Below are 18,818 nucleotides of genomic sequence, written 5' to 3' on the forward strand. Positions count from 1 at the left end.
ATCATCTTGGAAAAAAAATATTATTTGATGATCTTATTTAAAAATAGTCAATCAGTAACAAAAAAAAAAAAACCAAAATAAAATTTTGACTAAAAAATATATAAATCATTATATATGTTCTTTAGTTAAAAAAAATACAGTTATTCATTTTCATAGAACACATTACTGTCACTTTTAGATGTACATAATATTCTTAATTTCTCCCTCTAAGGGAATTAAGGCAGACCTGACAAGTTCTAGATTCAGGGTACAGAATGAGAGCTGAGTAATGAATACAAACCAGCAGTAAAATCATCTGGGTCAGGGCAAAAGGAAGACCTGTAAATTCAGTAATATTTGTCTGAAATTGATGTCGGGGCACAGAAATACTTAGGTAGCCTTGGTTATCAGGCAGGTGAGCAGGAAGCAGGACAGGGCTGCTTCTCTGGACCTGAGACTCAGGCAAGCCCCAAGTGGGCTTGGGGAATCCAAGTTCCCCAAGGAGACTCTCCTCTCCTGTGGCTGAGTCCCAAATACTCTGCCTGGGATTAGTCAGCAGCCATCTCAACTCACCTCTGCCCCCACACTGTGCTGCTTCTCTCCTTTGTGTGCAGGATGCTGGGACAGCACCTTCAGTGGGTCTGAAACCATACACAGCATGAAAGCCTGTGCTAACTAAATGGAGCTATGGAGGTACGAGGTGTTGGGTTATAATGTGAATTACTGAAAGAGCAGTATTTGTCTGGTGATCTGTGAAGAGAAAAATGAGATGTTTCTGAAAATAACAAATGCACAACTGCCAAAAAATTAATTTTTATTTCCAACACATTAAAATGAATTTATGATCATTTTAACATTTATTATTTTGATATTTTTCAAAGCCTTTTCTATTGTACATGATGGAAGACTTTTATAGCATGCCTTCTTACTTTCAGTGGCCAGCTTGAGGAAAGAACTTATAAGTTACTCTTCTTGAGAAAAATAAAAGACATGATGTAACAGTCTTATGGCAGAATCTGAAATGTCACAATTCCATTTGAAATTTTACATTAAGGAATAGTTTAAAACCATTTTTTAAATGTGACTTCATAAGACAGGCAGCTGAAAGTGGACATGTTTTCAAGATTGGCCAAAGGCGCTGTTAAAAAGCACATGCAGAGAAGTCGATCTGTTCCCAACAACAGCACTTACAGCACGTGACTCCTTGCAAGCATCCATATACAGACTGCCCCTCAAAGAAGGAAATAGTATTGAGTTACCTTTTAAAATTGTAACTATCACTACAAGATTAAGGAGTCCTCACAGCAATTGCAAGCAGGACATTGCTCTAGACAGAAGAGGAAGATCTCTGTTTGATCCAAGGTCTGGCCCTTTCTGGGTACTTAGCAGATTGCTTTTTTTGTCCTGTTTGGTCCTTTGGAGCCAGAGGACAGTATATTATATGTCTCCAAATATAGGACTGAGAATTCCACACAAAAGGACATTGAGGAAGAAACAAATTTACCTCATCCCCACATCATCCAGTGATCATTCAGTGTATGTGAAATTATCAAGCTCATGTTTTGAGGAGCCTATTCCTACTTCCACTTGAAGTGCCTAAAGAATGCCTGTCCTCCAGCTGTACCTTGAAGTACCTTTTGTACCTTGAAGTACCTTTGTGAGTATTATGAACTAGGTTCCTCCATTCTTGTTTGACCAGTGTGTTTCTGGCAAAACACAGAGGCACAGTCATGCACATGTAGCAGACATATAAATTAATATCTACCACCTGCAGCACTAACTAGCATGTAAGGCTTCAGTCCAACATAGAAGACTCATGTCTTGATATGTGGATTTCAGAGTATTTAAAAAGTATTCCATTTTTTAGGACAGATGTTCAAGTTATTAGAAGAATTTCATTAAGTGTCAAAGTAATTTTGACTTCTGAATTTAAATGCATAAAAAAAAAAACAAAAACAAACAAACCAAACAAAAACAAAAACAAAAAAAAAACCCACCACCACCAACAAAAAACAGCAACAACAAAAATAATAAAGAAACAAACCAACAAACAAAAAACCAAACAAAAAACCCCAAAACCTAAGAAATTAAGTCCTATTTCATAGGGATATAGGTCAAAGAACTAGAATATTTTCTAACACCTAGTCCATATCTAAGGGTTGTGTAATAGTACAGAGAAGAGACACACAGTGACAAGGTTCACTTGTTTTCCTTGTATATCACCTTCTATCAGAGACAAAATAGCAGACAGTGTGGGTCAGTGTTGTGAAAAATCCCAAAATGTGAAATGACATATTTTATTTTTTTTGTTTTAAGCTCTCCTCAAAAGATATCTAGGAAGACCCATCAACATTTTTGAAATTTAAGTAGTTATTTACCCTATGTACTATCCACTTTCCATTACTGGAAATTTTGGCACCTACATTTCAGGAACTTAAAGCCAAGCTTTTCCTTTCATAACAGAGGCTCACTATTCCTCAGATAATCCCCAAAGCCCTTTCTAGCTCCAGTTAAGCAGTTTGTGACAGAAATATATCCAAAAATCTTGATGAAGTCTCAGTAGCTTCTGTATTACAAGAAACTCCTCATCTGACAAATACTAAAATTACACTTACAATTTTCCTTAACATATAATTTTGGTTTCTCATCCATTCTGTCATTGCCTCATACTTCTTAAGTCTTTATTCTCCTGTAGTTATTTCTGTCCTTAAATACTAATAACAGGAACAACACAACCTTGGGCCTTTGCCCTAGTGAATGTAATTATATTTCCATTACTGTCTCCTCCAGATGACCCTATTCTGCTATATGCTATTCTGATCCTCCTCTCTACTGAGGAGCACTCAGAGCTTTGTGTTATAAATAATGCTCTCTTATTTTGTGCTCCAAGGTCCTTAATGAAATTAAATATTAAATTAAAACTCTCTTCAGATTCATCTCTTCCTTTTCAAATAATTGCCAAGCTGCTTTTGAAGATTTCATCCAAGGATGTAAACAAGTATTGCTTTGGCACACATTAATTTCAAGAACTGTAAAAGATTGTGGCATCACCACAAATGATGCAGAAAAAAGATGCATTACTGGAAACACATTTTTAAGAGATGTAATTAAACTCCTTATCAAGTTAGCATTATAACAGTCACATTTAAATACAGAAATTAAGGGGGTAAGCATAGGTGGGAGACAAAATACCTTGGAATTTCATGACAAGACTTCACATACACAAAAGGACAGAGAAATGCTGAGGTGTCACCCATGAGAAAAGAAAAACTGTTATAACTATTTATTATTGCACTTCTGCAAGGAACCACTAGGCTTTTTTCTGGCAGACGTCTCATATTAGAAAACACAGAAACTCATCCAAGCCCCAGACATAACCTTTAGCTTGGGCACTAGGTTGAAGGTACTTTGCCTAAAACACCAAATTCCCCTCCAATGTCACTCCTAGAGGTGCTGAAATATGAGAGCAATCATTCCCAAGTTGCTTCACTCTACCACAAGATACTGACCCCAGTAATAGAGCACAAGGGATTTCCAGCTTCCCTGATTAGCACACACAGAGTGCTGTTCCCCTTCCTCTCTGGCAGCACCACATCCTCCCATGTCCTCGTGCAACTCACAGCCACATAAATAAGGAATGCAATCACTTGTATGTCCCTGGGATGTGGGCAGTACTTCCCTGCCCTAAGTAAACCTCTTTCCCATGTGATACAACTAGAAGTTCTGTCAGCTGAAGTCAGAGGCAAGAAAAGAATTATGAAAGAACCCTGCACCACTTTTAGAAACAGAATATTCTCTCTTCTGTTGAAGCTAACAAGAGAAATAGCAGCAGCTCCAGAGTCTCTGGGGTAGAGGGAGCTTCCCCCAGCTAGAGATTCTCTCCACTCCACCTTTGAAGTTGACACAATTTAGACATTATCTTTAATGTAAAAAAATCAGTTATTCACTTGCCATCATTTAACCCCTTACCATGAAAGAACAAAAAAACCCAACCCCACCATTACCCCCTCAAAAAAGAAAGGGGGGACAGAGCAATTAGGCAGCTTCTTGGGCACACCAATTACGGGATGAAATGTGTAAGACATATAAGAGCCATCTGCACACAATCCTGTGCAACGTGATTTAGGATGACTGCTTGAGCACAGAGGTAGGAGCAGATGACCCCCTGTGGTCCTTTCTAACCCAACCCATTCTGTAATTCTATGAAATGCAGATTTTTCTCTCAAAATGACAGACATGGATCTTTCTCTGCAGAGAGATCACAGTATTTCTGATCAACCTTAATCTTTAGTTAAGATTTCATTCCATGTGCTCTGCAAAGCAGCTTGTTAAAAGAAAAGTTAAAAATAACTGAACTCTGCATTATGTCCTTATCAGCTATTAATACCAACTCTCTCATGAAAACGTTTCTTCCCATTGCAATCAGACTAAAAGAGAGATTGACGTGTCTTGCATTCCATTTAGTCTGTATAATCAGTATAGTATTAAATTGATAAATCATTCTATTAGGCACAGAAAAATTCTAGTGTAGGTTTTTGAAATATAAATAGCTAGCACAGGGAAGAACAATTTTCAAGGAGTTTCAAACTATACAAATAATGTTTATATGCCTTAAAAAATTAATAAAAATATGTTTACAAATGAAAACTGCTGGATCATCCAATGTCTCCCATATCAAAACAGACAGAGAAATGGACATATGATTCAGGAACAGTGTTTTCCATCTCTCTCTCTTTTAATTCCTGGTCATGAATAAACCATATGAAGGGACTATAATGCCAATGACCACAGAAATACACAATTACAATTATGCAAGGAGAACTGATCAAGTAAGTAAGCAGTTCTTTAAACAGAAATAAAAGTGTGTATGAAACCCATAGCAAAAACAAAGTGAAGGAAATGACATCACTGAAGATAAATAAGGCTGAGACTCAGTGGACTACCACCACAAAAAATAACCCAAAAAGCAACACATGGATAAGGAAAGCAGGAGGTGGGGAAATCCATACCTAGCTACAAGAATTTAATCACAGCTGTAGGTCTTGAGAGGAAGAAAAAATAGAACACAAATTAATCTAATGGGTTAATTTTAAATGCACAGTAACAGAAAAAAGAGGACTTAGGAAAAGCAAGAATTCAGACATAGATATTGTGCAAATGGTAGCAACTGCAGTTCTGAAAACTTTCTCGCTCCTACTATGATCTCAGAAGTGTCCATTAACTTTATATTTAGGCCACAAGATACAACAAAAATTATGGAGCAAAACAGGAGGCAGGAAGGAAAATGAAGAGTATTGCCCTGCCCTAAAAGGTAAAAGTATTTCCAAGAGAAATCATCATTTCAATATCTTATCTCTCACTGTGTAAGGTTTAGAAAACTTCCAGGAAGACATTTTCCAGCTGTCATCACTGACAAAGCAGAGAGAAATAAAACAGAAGAAAACACCACCCACTTCCACACAAACACATTTCAACTGAGTATATTAAACTTCAACACACACAATAAGATATATACATTCTATGTATGCATTTCAAGATAAAAATAACAGGTATGCACTATCATTAATCTGAAAAGAAATCAGTCATCACAAAAGATCAGACACCTGAATTACACTGAAACATAGAACAGATATATGGTGGTATAAGTCTGTAATTCTTAAAGTGTAGATATGATCTATTCATATCTAAAGAAATTACAGGACAAATTTTTAAGAACACTTTTTTCTATTTTTGGGCTCTCTGTTTTTTTTTTTTTTAAGAAAAGGTAAAATATAATTTTCTTCTCCAAACTATTATGCCATAGGAGGACTAGAGAACATGATAGTAAAGAGTGAAGTGAGAGTGCACTCCATTTCCAGGGTGTCTGATGCGTGGGTGGGACAAAGGGCTGACTCTTGCCTATACCTTTCTCTCACTCTTCATGCCCTGCTGTAAATTGGTATAATCAAATAAATCAGGGAAAGCTTTTGAATGCCTAAATAAAGATAGGGCAAATAGAGACAGGTCAAAGAGCCGTGTGTCAATCTGAAGCTAAAACTTTCCATGTACACCATTTATGGTTTGAGTGCAGACCTCCTTTAGCTTTACATAACATGCAGCTGTTCAGATCCACCACTGGCTTCTGATTAAAGCATCCTTGGCGGACATCCTTGAAGCACTCGTGATGCTACTGGTGGCATTTCTTTTGCACAACAACTTTTGAGTGAAACAAAATAAAGCTGCTGCATCAATGGTACTTTGTCAGTGAGTCATACAAATTCTCTTGTGATTCCAACTGGTGATTAAATAAAGGATAAAACAGTGAAACATCTGCAAAACTTACTGGCACCAACAGGAGTCCCAGCAACTTCACCACACAGGAATTGTCCCTGAAGATAGGGTCAGGTCACTAGATTACGAAACCAGGCATCTAGAGATATATAGCCTCTATTTCTGGGTCTTGCACTGACTCATAGCCTGACAGCAGGTGTGTTACAATTGCCTCACTGTGACCTGAAAACAAAGAAAACTTATTTCCCCAGCCTCCAAAAATTCCCTAAAAATGAATGAGCACCACAAATTAAATTTTTGAAGTACAGTGGTCCAAATTTTCTGACAGAGTAATTTAGCTCAAAAGAGCCATGTTAGAGTAGGTATTCCTCTCACAATAACACAATTAGAAACATCACTGGAAAGAGAGACTGTAGATGAAATGAAATAGTATTTCTTGAATAAAATAAATGTACGAAGGTGTCTAAATTGAATTTACATATCAAGTATAGTAAGCATTCATTTTTTTTCCTAACAGTATTTGCTTTCCAAACTTCCCTCTCCCATTTTGCATTCCTGCTGTTGCAAAATGGCTTTAGATTTTAGAGGTTTCATTCCAGTTACTTAAAAAAATCTTCTGAGCTGACCAACCTGAGTGGCTTCATTAAAAAAAAATGAATGTGTGCTAATACCTGTTCCTCATAGGTTTCTGCTCATATACTCAAACCTCAGCTCTTTTGGGGACAAAATTGTCACTACGTTTAGTTCAAATGTGCAGATAGTTATAAACACAGAATATGACTCACCAGTTAAGTAGAGTAGACATTGTTTCCTTATAAAACAGATGTCAGGAATCACTGGTTGATCCTAATTAATTTCTTTGGGTTTGGGCTTGGTGGGTTTTTCTTTGTTTTGTTTCACTTTGTTGGGTTTCTTCTAAGGAAGGAAACAAACTTTTTTTTTTTTTTCTTACATTTCACGTTAGATTAAAAATAAAACCATTAAGCAGAAAACATAATTCAGGGAACTGAAAATATAAAGTTGAATTCCTGCCTGTAAATTCACTGCTTTTTTAACAGATATTGATTTTATTCTGGTTTTGATTGTGTGTGTGTGTGTGTGTCTGGTATCACTTCTAATGGTATCAAGTTATAGGTTTTTTTTGATTAATATGTCTGGAAATGATGATTAATATTGATGCCAGTTAAATATCTCATCTCCAGACACACCCAGATTTCAAAAGTCTAAGTTCAGATTCAGCTTTTACAGGACTGAATTGATGGATCTCTTTGGCAGCACCTCCAATTCTGTTTTATGAGCCAATGTAAGAAATGAGATGATTTTGATTACATTCAAGAAGAAAGAAGTTTGACAAAGACACTTAATGGAACTAGCAAGACAAAAATGGTCTGACATAATTTGCTAAAAATAAACCTAGCATTAATAAAAGTGAAAATAATCAGAAAACTCACACACATAATTTTAATACTTATTAAAATCCTCTGGCAACATATTAACACTCTTAAATTTTAGTAATAGCCTGTCTTTACTGAAAGATGTAAGAACTTTTCTAATAGACTGAAAGGTTTAACAGTTGTGTTACAATTCAGAAAACATCTATCTAACCCTTGCTGAACTCTCATCTCTGCCTTACTGACTGGAGATCAAGAGTGTAGCCCTGGTGCTCTGTGCTAAATCTTGAAGTTCAAAGATATTCTGTGCTTTGCTGCTGTTTTCATAAAAAGAAGGGAGGCTGATATTTTCCCTCTTGGTGTCTACTCTGATGGGTGTGATGTCACCACTCATTCAACAGGAGAAGAAAAGCAGTGAAGCAAAAATAAAAGCACTTCTGGGGCTCAGATTTCATCTTTAATTTTTGTTCTCAAAGATCCAAATTTGTCTTTTTTCCTTAACTGATAGGGACTGAAATACCCTCTGTGGGCTGTAATATAAGGTTCTCCCCAAAAATAAATTTTTGTCCAGTAAAAACACATCCACTGACTTTGACAAGGTCTCCCTTGAAGAATGTCTTGGCATGTTCCTTGGATCTAGAGATACAGATCTTTCTCAACACTATGGGAATAGCAATGAATTCTTTTCCAGGTAAATTTTAACTAACTCACTTAAAAGATAGCAGAAGGAGAGCAATACAGCATTTGTAGTAGAGCACAGTCCTATACTGTTTGCCTTTCCAGTGAGTGAGCCTCCAAAAACCTCTCCATTGCAGGAAATGACTTGCACACTAGCCAGTTGCAAAAGATTTCTGTGAAGAGAAGGCAGAGGCATGCATCACTGAGGATCACAGAACCGAGTCTTTGAGTCTTGTAGCTTTGCTATCATTTACACACTGGAAAACAGCTTGAAACCTACCTCTGATGCTTCAAAATAATCCTCTACATTCACAGACACCTTCACACCTTCTTTTCTTATCTTGTCTCTTACTTCTCCTCTTTTTGTTTTTTGTGTTTGTTTTGTTTTAAATGTTCTTCTGTAAATGGGAACATCTTTGATGTCACACTCTTCAACCTACCAAACCTTTAAATCTTAAAAATCAATAAAACTGTTAAGTGTTACTTAATATCATCTTTGAGCAGAGATTCCAGTTCTTTACAATGAAGTTTCATTGCATATTGTTGGGAACCTGAGAGCATTTTTACCCCGCTGCAGGTAAAATGCTATCATGATTAAACATGCTGCACCAAGTTGTATCAGCTATTTCAAACTTAACTTCCTGCTACAAAGCAGAAGGGCATAAAGGCATGGTCAGTGATTTCTGCTTACAAAATTTGGCATCTGCTGAGTAAAATGTCTGCTTAAACCTTTTATCATTTCTCCTCTTGCCTTTCATTTCTTCCCAATCGACACCCTCTATCATCATCTTACTGGAGTTCTGTTTTAAACTTGGTTTTAAAAGGAACTTCAGAAAGATTTTGCGGACGTGATATTTCATGAGAAGGCTGGAGATATCTGTCATTAGAAGGGATCTTGTCAGAGAGGTCCGATCAGTCTGGTAGGCTGCTCTGAATGAGTACAACTTCACTTCCATGTCAGTACCAACAGAAAGGTCCCATGGGAGCTGAGAGCTTTTGTCATCCAGGAACTCTTATTATCTTCTTCAGCACTCTGATCCTTAGTCCCTTCTGTGTAACCTACAGCAGAAAGCCAAAACCAAAGGAGGCTAAAGCCCGTATACCAGCAATACTTTGAACATGTGAAGTATTTCCCCAGCAGCCTGATGGCAGGGCCCTGCATTGTTGGGCAGCCCAGGAATGTGGGAACAAGGTCTGCTCCAAGGGTACTAAGAGCCGGTAGTCAGAGCTGGCTGATATGGGAGGAGTAAGCAGTAGATTCCAGGTTAGACCTACACAACATGTTACTGAGCCCAAAGCCTTTTCTTGAAGTAAGTCAGAGTTTCAAAGCATCCACTTTGTCACTGAGTGGCACAAACTGTCTTACACTGCTGATTAATGTTCCATTTGAAGACACTGGAAGGTTTCAACTTTATACCATGCCTCATCAAGCACCAGAGAGGTGATTAAGCAGCGCTGGCACACAGTCTGTCTTATTGATTAATTACATTGGCACACCTAGAACTTGATTGTTCCCTTCAATTGCTATTTCTCTCAATACCTTGTTGCTTGTTGGTGTGTGATATATTACAACATGACTTCATAAAGGGGGCGCAATGTTTGCCATGTGAACATCATATATCAGCACTGCTCCTAAGAGAAAACACAGAAGTGAAATGTTTTTTTCAACTTCACTATTGCTTGCAGGTTCTTTACCTGACAGCTACTATTATTTTAGATAGCAGATAGAAACTTACATTTATATTATTTGTGATGGCAGTAGGCTTCAGTCCTTTCCACATTACTTTGTCATTCTCAATTCACATTGCCATTTCTCAAGCAGCAGATATTTTATCACACAACAAATCCACCCAATGACATACAACTAGAGCACCCAGAAAAGTCAATGCTGTACCTGCTTGGTTTCTCAGAGAAAAACTGTGGCTGATATCTTGAAAAGATATAATGATAACAGTGCCTCAACTGGTCCCTTTAAGTGTTAAAATAAAAACATCACCAAGCATTGTTGAAATGCGAGAAATAGAAGCCCTAAGTCCCTCAGAGAAAGGAATGCAGGGATTGAACTGGAACCTTTAGAGAAGCTGAAATATATTCAGCCACATAGACATGAAATAGAAGTGTAAGTTTTAGTTTTAAGTAGAAATATATCTTAAGTGCCTTAAGAGACTGCATAACTTGTGAGAGGCCCTAAAGCCTAGTTTTAAGTTCAGTAGTGTTATTTTTCACAAGTTTAACTTAGTTCCAGACATAACAAAAACAGCAGAACTTTGCTTGTGTTTCTAGAATAGATAGAACTATATGCGTAAATAGATATAACTATTCACATAAACAGATAAAATTTTATATGCAAATTTTAGGTAAGAAAACAGTACATTTGTGTACATATATAATATTACATATGTAGTTTTTGGGTAAGAACTGACACTATTTTCGTACTATTTTCATTCATTAGAATTAAGCTCAACTTGGTTTAGAAAGAATGTTTTAGAACATGGATGATTTATGAATAAAAGGCCTCTGTAACAGGGTGTGGGGTGGATAATGAAGAAGAAAAAACTGTGGGAGCTGCTGCTTCTGTTCTGCTCAAACCATCAGAACCCAATGTCAGAAAGCTTTTAGCATGGACTTTAAAACTTTGAACTCTTTGCCTTCAAGACTGGTATATTCATGCAATAAACAACTTTACTACAACCAACAGCTGCTCTTGTCTCTTTGAAGACCCAAGACCCATGGTAATCTCAACAAAGCATTCACCCCTTGGAAATCTTATGATGTTCAGGAGTCTGCAATGCCAGCCTCCCTCAGCACAAGTACTCTTAACCTAATTTTGTTACCTCAACAGATTTTTTTTTGCCTTCATGGTGACAGGAAAATAAAAGGGGGAAAAAATGGGAAAACAAAAAAAAAGAATATATAGGCTGCTGGTACATTAAAAGGCAAGTTTGGTCTGCTTTGTGAAACTTTTGGCCTGCTGGCTTTATGACCAGGAAACTCTTTCTATAAGTTTAAAGTAGATATCACATATATGCAGCACTGGACTTTACCAGGCATTTTGTAAATGCAATTTAAAAATCAATATGAGCTTTGGAATGATAACTCAATTACGATTAAATTGCTGAGTTTTCCTTGTCTATTTTATACAAGATTGATCATTGTAATTTTTTTTTGCTTAGATTAGTGAGATAGAGCAAATTACTTTTAATTGCAATGCACAGTCCATATGGTTCATTTAACTTGCACCTCCAAATTTAAATTACACACCTGCTTTTCAGCCAAACCTAAAAACTTGGCAATCCTTTCAAGTGTGTTTCTCAAGAAAAAAAGTATTATTGCACAAATACTTCAATGTGTGGCATGGAATCCATTCAGCTTTTCTGGATTTTTTAGCAACCATCACTGACTGCAAATTGAGAGTCTCAGATGCATATACAAGTTTTGCTACCTTGAACACTATCTCTGTGCACAGTTCTCTGATGTGGCAGTATAAGCTCCAGCACACAAATTCCTAGTCGCCAGGTTGGGAGGCTGGCTGGATGAGGAAGGAGAAGCAGAGTGAGGAATCACCCTTGGCTGCTGCTCAGAACACCTTGTGCAGGAGCAGTCCTCAAAGCTTCTTGGCAGGTCCAGGGATCCCCACTGCAAGTGAACACTGCAGCTTTGCTATGGACATTATAATTTCTCAGGACTGTGTCCCAGGGCAATTCTAAGGATCAGGAAACAAGAAAGAGACTCGCAGCAAAAAAAAAGTTGGGTCACATATTTTAACATTTATGAATTCCTAGCTGAGTAATGCAACACCATAAAGAATATAATACTGTATTGTTTTGGAATTGTATTTGTTGTACTGCTGTTGATAAACACAATCTAGGTAAGAACTCTTGTGATTTTTTTCAGTAAAGGAGACCAGGGCAGTCAAAAAACCTGCTTATTTGGAATGGCAAACCCAAATTTTAGCAAGACTAAAATACAAACCTGAAAAAAAAGCTGCAACCCTGGTTTCGAGTCTCATGGAGAACTGAAATATCTTCCATCTGTTACTAGTGAGACATGAAATAGGTTTTGGCTTTAATTCATTCAATTTTCTTTCAATGCATTGATTTCTCTAAGGTCTCCAAACATCAGTTACCACAATTATACTTTCCACTTAGAAATTGTGCTTTTGGTGAATTTAAGAGTTTTGATGGCGATATCAGATGTTGCTGTGCTATTGCTGACAAACAATAGTCTTTGTCCAAACAGGCTGCCAAATACCCAGAAAACCCAAGAATGCAGCTACTATAAATTATTTTTAAAAAATTTACACAGTACACAAAAGAATGCAGCCTTTCTAGTCTTATCTGGTTTATGTACAGCTGGTCCATGGATATTCTAGATGAACCAATAATTTTTAATGCACCTGCACTGCAGGGTAATCTCAGTATATTCTCATAGCACAGATACATATGTTTGTGTCTGAGAAACCTTTCCCACAGCTCATTTTCCCAGCCTACAACTCTGGTTTTGCCCTGACCAGAAGGAAAAAAAAAAACAAAAACAAACAAACAAACAAAAAAACTGTAAGAGAAATCAAGACAGAAGTAAGTAAAAGAAAAATTGAAACTCCAGACATGAAAACACTCACTTCCTAATGTGCACCTCAATTGCCTGACATTTTAATGTTTTAATGTTTTGAATACATACATATTATGTGTTGCTGCTGAGATCAGTATGATTCCAATTTATATCAAGTATCTATTGATATTCTCAAACATACTCTTTTTTATACTATTTCACTTCATGCTCTATCAAGGACACAGATGCTGAACTTTTATTTCAGATTTCAGGTAGATTTTCCTTCCTCAGGGTATGGAGAGCAGATTTTGAAAGCACTAAATTTTCATCTCTCAGATGCAGCCATTTCCAATAATAGCACTTTTGAAGAAGTTCAGCAAAGGAACAATGTTTATGCCTCATGAAGTTTGTGTTCACAATCTCATAACATCTTCAGTAAAAGAAACCAGCTCCAAGGCATTAACTAAAAAGGAAATAGCATGAAGTATTCTATTAGAACTAAAGAGGTTTGCCCAAAATTTCTACAAAACAACCCTTTGCCAAGCAAGTACAGTATGACCACTCTTGCAGTTGGTTTTCTATCAATTTTTAAAGAGAAGCAATTTAGATAACTCACCCCCCACTTGTATTTTTATTAATAAAACTGGACGTCTGCCATCCAAGTAACCATCCAAACTACATTAAAAGGATTTCACATGCAATCAGGTTTTGAACATTAAGCATCACCAAAAATTCCGGCAGTGACAGTACCTTATCTATGTAAAAAGAACAGAAAACATTAACAGCTGCTACAAAAGTAAGAATTTAAGAATAGACTATCACAATTGGCCAAGCACGTGAATTTAGTGTTTGACAAAATAACACCTTAATTTAGTATTAAATTCAAGGCATAGATTATTTTGACAACTTTCCTTTTTGTATTTACTGTTTTTAGAAGTCTGGAAGGGTTTGCAGGCATGCAAAGTGTTTTAAAACATTATATTATCAATACTACCTTTATATTATTAATACTACCTTTATATTATTAATATTACCTTTACTTGACATTCAATTTCTTTTCTCCCTTAACATTTCAAAGGACAATGAGATTTAATTCTAATTTCTACACCAAATAAGCCATTAATATTTTTAACACAGGTGCCTCCTAGAGGTCAGAGTGAAAATTTCATTTGGGCTAGCATAATTATATTGGGCTGCTCACTTATCACAGTGCTTATGGGAGTACAGGTTTACCATCAGATCCAAGTGAGAACAAAATAGGTATTAATTTATAAGACATCTCATGGCAACCAATAAGCAACCAGTCCTTTTAATGCCTTGCAGTAATCAATTTCCATTTTAATCAGATTTATTGTCCTGGAAAATTGACACATCAATTACTAAGCTGTCAAAAAATTTATGTCATCCCCTCCTGAAGAGCTCTCATGAAGTCGTGTCACATCCCACCCACTCAATCACAGCAGTGGAAACTGATCCATGACCATCAGTGTCACCTCCTGACTGCACCTTGTGATGCAGTCACAGCTCATCCCTGATGGTGAAACCACAGCCTTGTGTAATACCAGCATCCTACCCATGGGCAAACAAATCCAAGAGCTACTGTGTCAGCATTAGGCATGGTCCCCAAACATGGACACTTCTACTTCCTCCAGAGCTTCTTTTGCTGACAGGCTGATAGAACAGCTCATTTTCTCAATGGCCTCCAGGTTGCACCCCATGCATGAGTAATTAAATTCACAATACTTTACAAATTTTGAGTTTTTACGATCCAGACATTAAAGTCATCATCCTGCTGCACTGGAAACAGTGCACAGTCAGAAATGTTTTCAAACAGCATCAATTTCCTTATTGCACCTATCAAGAAACACACTACTCTTGCACTCCAGAGATCATATTTTCTCTTAGTTAAAATTTTCAATAGACACTTAGAAATCCTTGCTGAGTTGTGAAAGAAACTCCTATTACTTCTTCTGGAGGCTCAAAACAGATTTCTTCTTTATTCAAATCCAAACAGTGATAATAGGACAGATTTACCATTTTAAAAACACCTCAGCAGGCTCACAAAAAGGCTACCTAATTTCATCTTAATAAAATGTAGTATAAAATGTAGTATACAAGCTTTGAAATAAAGGCCTTGATTCAGGATTCATCATTCCTCCAAAGACCAAAAGAAGGCAGAAACCCATCCTCATCTTCCAGGGCTCCAGAGCACCAACTGGAGCACTGACTAATGCACTGTTGTCCCATTTGAGATGGGTTCTCACTCAGAAGGGAAGCAGGTGGCAGATGAAAAAAAAGAGAAAAAAATTATATAATGACCTTATCGAGTCCTCAAACCTAAATATTCTCTCAAGCAACACACCTATTTCCCAAACTAATCAAAAAAGTAGTAACCAACAGTAGCATGAGGAAAATCAGCTTGTGATTACTATGTAAAATTTTGCAGGCTTTATGCTGAATTGCTCATAACTTGGGAAAAATATGATGTTATGAGGCACTTGAAACTGAAACTAAATAAAACTCAAATTACACTGGCAGGAGGTATAATGTTCAAAGTGCACATTAAAGAATCCTGATTCTGATTTCTTCACCTGCAATTAATGATCTGAATCAAATTTGTAAGCATAGGTCATTCTTGATTTTACTGATGTGAAGGTTGGATACAGAGGCAACCCTGAGCACCATATATTCACTTCCAGTTACTATGAGAATTTTCCCAATTTATAAATAATTGCACAAATATTGGAGTTAAGCTCAACCTCCAGTTAGGTTACTTATCAATAGGTTCAATTATTAAAATGAAAAGAAAATTTTAGAAAAAAGAAATCTGAGTTGTCCATAGCATTTATTCAATTTTTTAAACATTTTTTTTCAGCCATTGCAGAATGAGATTTTTTCCTGAAGTATTAAGGCTCAAACATCTCAATCCCAAACATCACCTGCACCAACAGACCATAGGCATGGAGTCACATCCTGTAGAGAGATTCCTTGTTTTAAAATACATATAGAACACTCATTTAAAAAAAAAAAAAAGCTGTAGTTTTTTGGTCAACACAGCCTAGAATGTCTAATAAATACAAATGCAGTTTCCCAATTTACTAGAAACATAGATTCCCCCTCTTAATTACAGATATATTTTCTGAGAAATTTGTACCCTGAGGAACATACAGATGATGTACAGATGTGTTACTGAGCCCACATTTTGCTCCATTTTTTCTTATAAACATTCACATGGTGACTTCTGTATAATTGAATTTAGATGATTATGATTACAGTATTAATTACAAAAGGTAAGATAACAGTCATCAATCTTCAGGTCTAGTCTACAGTAAATTGGCTACATCACTTTAAATTAAAAACTACTGTGAATTGAAGCAAAAATTATAAGACTTTATTTATGTGAGACCTAAAATTAATTGTGCTAGAACCTACTGATCTCTACATACAGTAGATCTATAACACCTCAAAACTACTGTTACAATTGCTCTTTGAAAAAGTCATAGTCATAATACTATTCAAATGGAAATGAGATGAAAGAAAATTAATACTAAACCTAATGTAACAAATAAATTCTGAGATCACCATGGCAAATTCCATGACATTAAGCATGAATTCTGTGACAAAATAATTATTACTTTCATTGCAGCAATTCAGTATATTTAGAATTGTGACTGTACTCCTTCCCCAAAATATTTCAATGAAGAAATACGTCTTTCAATACATCTAAAAGATTATTTTATAGCCTCTAGTTTCTGAGAGTCAAATCAAATTAATAGCAAAAAACAACACAACTGGATCAGTGTAAAATGATCTTAGGGTATATACTAGCAGATTCTAGTCTGCAGTGTCTAATTATGGAAAAAAAAAACCAAAAAAACAAACCAAAACAAAACCAAACAGACTCTTTTCTCCCTATCCTTCCTCAGGTGTGAGGAACATTATTCCCCTCGAAATTCTGCCTGGAGTTCTGGGAAGTGATGGATGCATCATATGTTACTGATTTTTCTACATGCCCTTCTGAATTCGTCACAAATGCTTCATGCACTGCTCACAAAACAAGTGTGACAAAGTATTTTTAGAGATTAACACAATACCAGAAATTGTTGCTCCCTGCTCTGCCTGAAGTTCTCCAGCGAACCTGCTTAGTCCATTTGATTCCTGTGTCCCACTGGAAACTATTGAGAATTGAGTCCCTTCTAGAGTAAACCTTCCTCTGATCACAGGATAGGAGCTTCTACCCATGGACAATCTCTAACACTGGACATCCAACCTCATATCCAGCTGCAGTAGGACATATTCTGTTTCCCCAAATCCTCATGTTACCTAGTTGCTATTTCCTTTTTCACTATTTTCATTCCCCCCAATGCCAAAATTTCTCCATCTTTGTAGCCTCCTTCATAAAAGGTAAAAGACTTGGTTTGCTCTTCATTCATTCAGTCCTCAAGTATTTTAATATTCTAAGCTTAAGAGAAATGATTTATGCATATGAATTTACAACTTGACAGAAATTCTCTTCCCATTGCACAATTTGTAACTGGTATTGCCTTTATGTAATTACATAAAACACATTATTCTTCTAAAGTCTACTTTAGACTCAGAGTCCTGTCATCTAGTTTTGAGCTATTTATATTCAAGTCTAATATTTGCTTAGTATTTCAAACACTCTTGAAAATCACTATTAATGAACAAGAGCTTTGATTTTTTTTCAATCCTTCTGCAACTTCTGGAATGAATTTAAGAAGGGGGTTGTTTATTAAGGTAAATGCAACTTATCTGGGTTTCCATTAATTTTTTCTGCAGTTTATAAATCTTAGATTTATGACACTTAACAAAAGAACCATCTTGATTTTGCTTAATATAAAACTCTTGCACATATCTGGCCTCATTTTTCTTCTAACATGTTTGTGCTCTTGCTAGGTTACTAACAATTTACAGTTAAAAAAAAATTACAGCTACTTTGCCCACTTTGGCAGTTACAAGAAAAGACTTTTTGATATCTGAAAAGCATTCTTAAATATTTTTAAGCATTATTCATACTTTGTCCTCTTTAAATAATGTCCAAAATTATTGGCATCTATTGTTTTCAGCTTCAGATAAGCATCTCCTTGAAATTCCAAATATATTTATATTTATATGTATATTTACAATGTTTGCATTGTATTCTGTTTGCTTAAAAAGACATCTAAGGTCAAGTCTTGATGTTTTCAATTTACTCATCTGTTATACTCTGTTCTAAAAATCAGTTTCTCCTCCTTTGCTACAATCAGGTCTAGGGTAGCTTAATGATATGTCAGATGCAGAGTGAAAACAGAAGCTGTGGTTTAGAGCATATTTTGGTATTAGCCGCATGAAGTTTCTTCCATTACCACCTGAAGAGAAGCCCTGTTCTTACACAGCTTTTTTACCTCTTACCCCATTCTAATCTGTGTTTATAAAGCAGACTAGAGGCCTGAAGCAGTCTCTAAATTATAATCCATCATGCATATTATCTGTTATGACATCTTCCCATAAGCAATTAAAGATTGTTTATGCTTATAAATTGTCACTTCCTTGAATGTGGTAATCTCTTTTTTGTTGTTGTTGTTGTTTTGGAAGAAAATATGTCCTTCTTAAAAAACAGTGCAATGTTAACATGCTTGGGGTTTTTGAGCTCTTCAGTCCTCTTAGACACCCCACCAAACTGTGGTTACACCAAACACAACAAGTACCAAGCTGGCCTCAGGGAACTGACTGGACACCTCCACCATCTCTTTAAAATCTCTTTCTGACCTTTTTGTGATAGAAAAACATTTGGAAAAGCCACATAGCATTTAGCACTGCAAAGATGATGACACTTGTCTAGACTTCCCACTAATTTTAAGACGTCTTCCTGCCTACATTATCAAGACTTACTCTGAAATTCTCTCTGCAGCAGCAGTGCACACCTGGGGCACCGTGTCTGTAGGAGCT

Source organism: Pyrgilauda ruficollis, unplaced genomic scaffold (genome assembly GCF_017590135.1).
Source record: "Pyrgilauda ruficollis isolate IOZ18807 unplaced genomic scaffold, ASM1759013v1 scaffold37, whole genome shotgun sequence".
NCBI classification, from domain to species: Eukaryota; Metazoa; Chordata; class Aves; order Passeriformes; family Passeridae; genus Pyrgilauda; species Pyrgilauda ruficollis.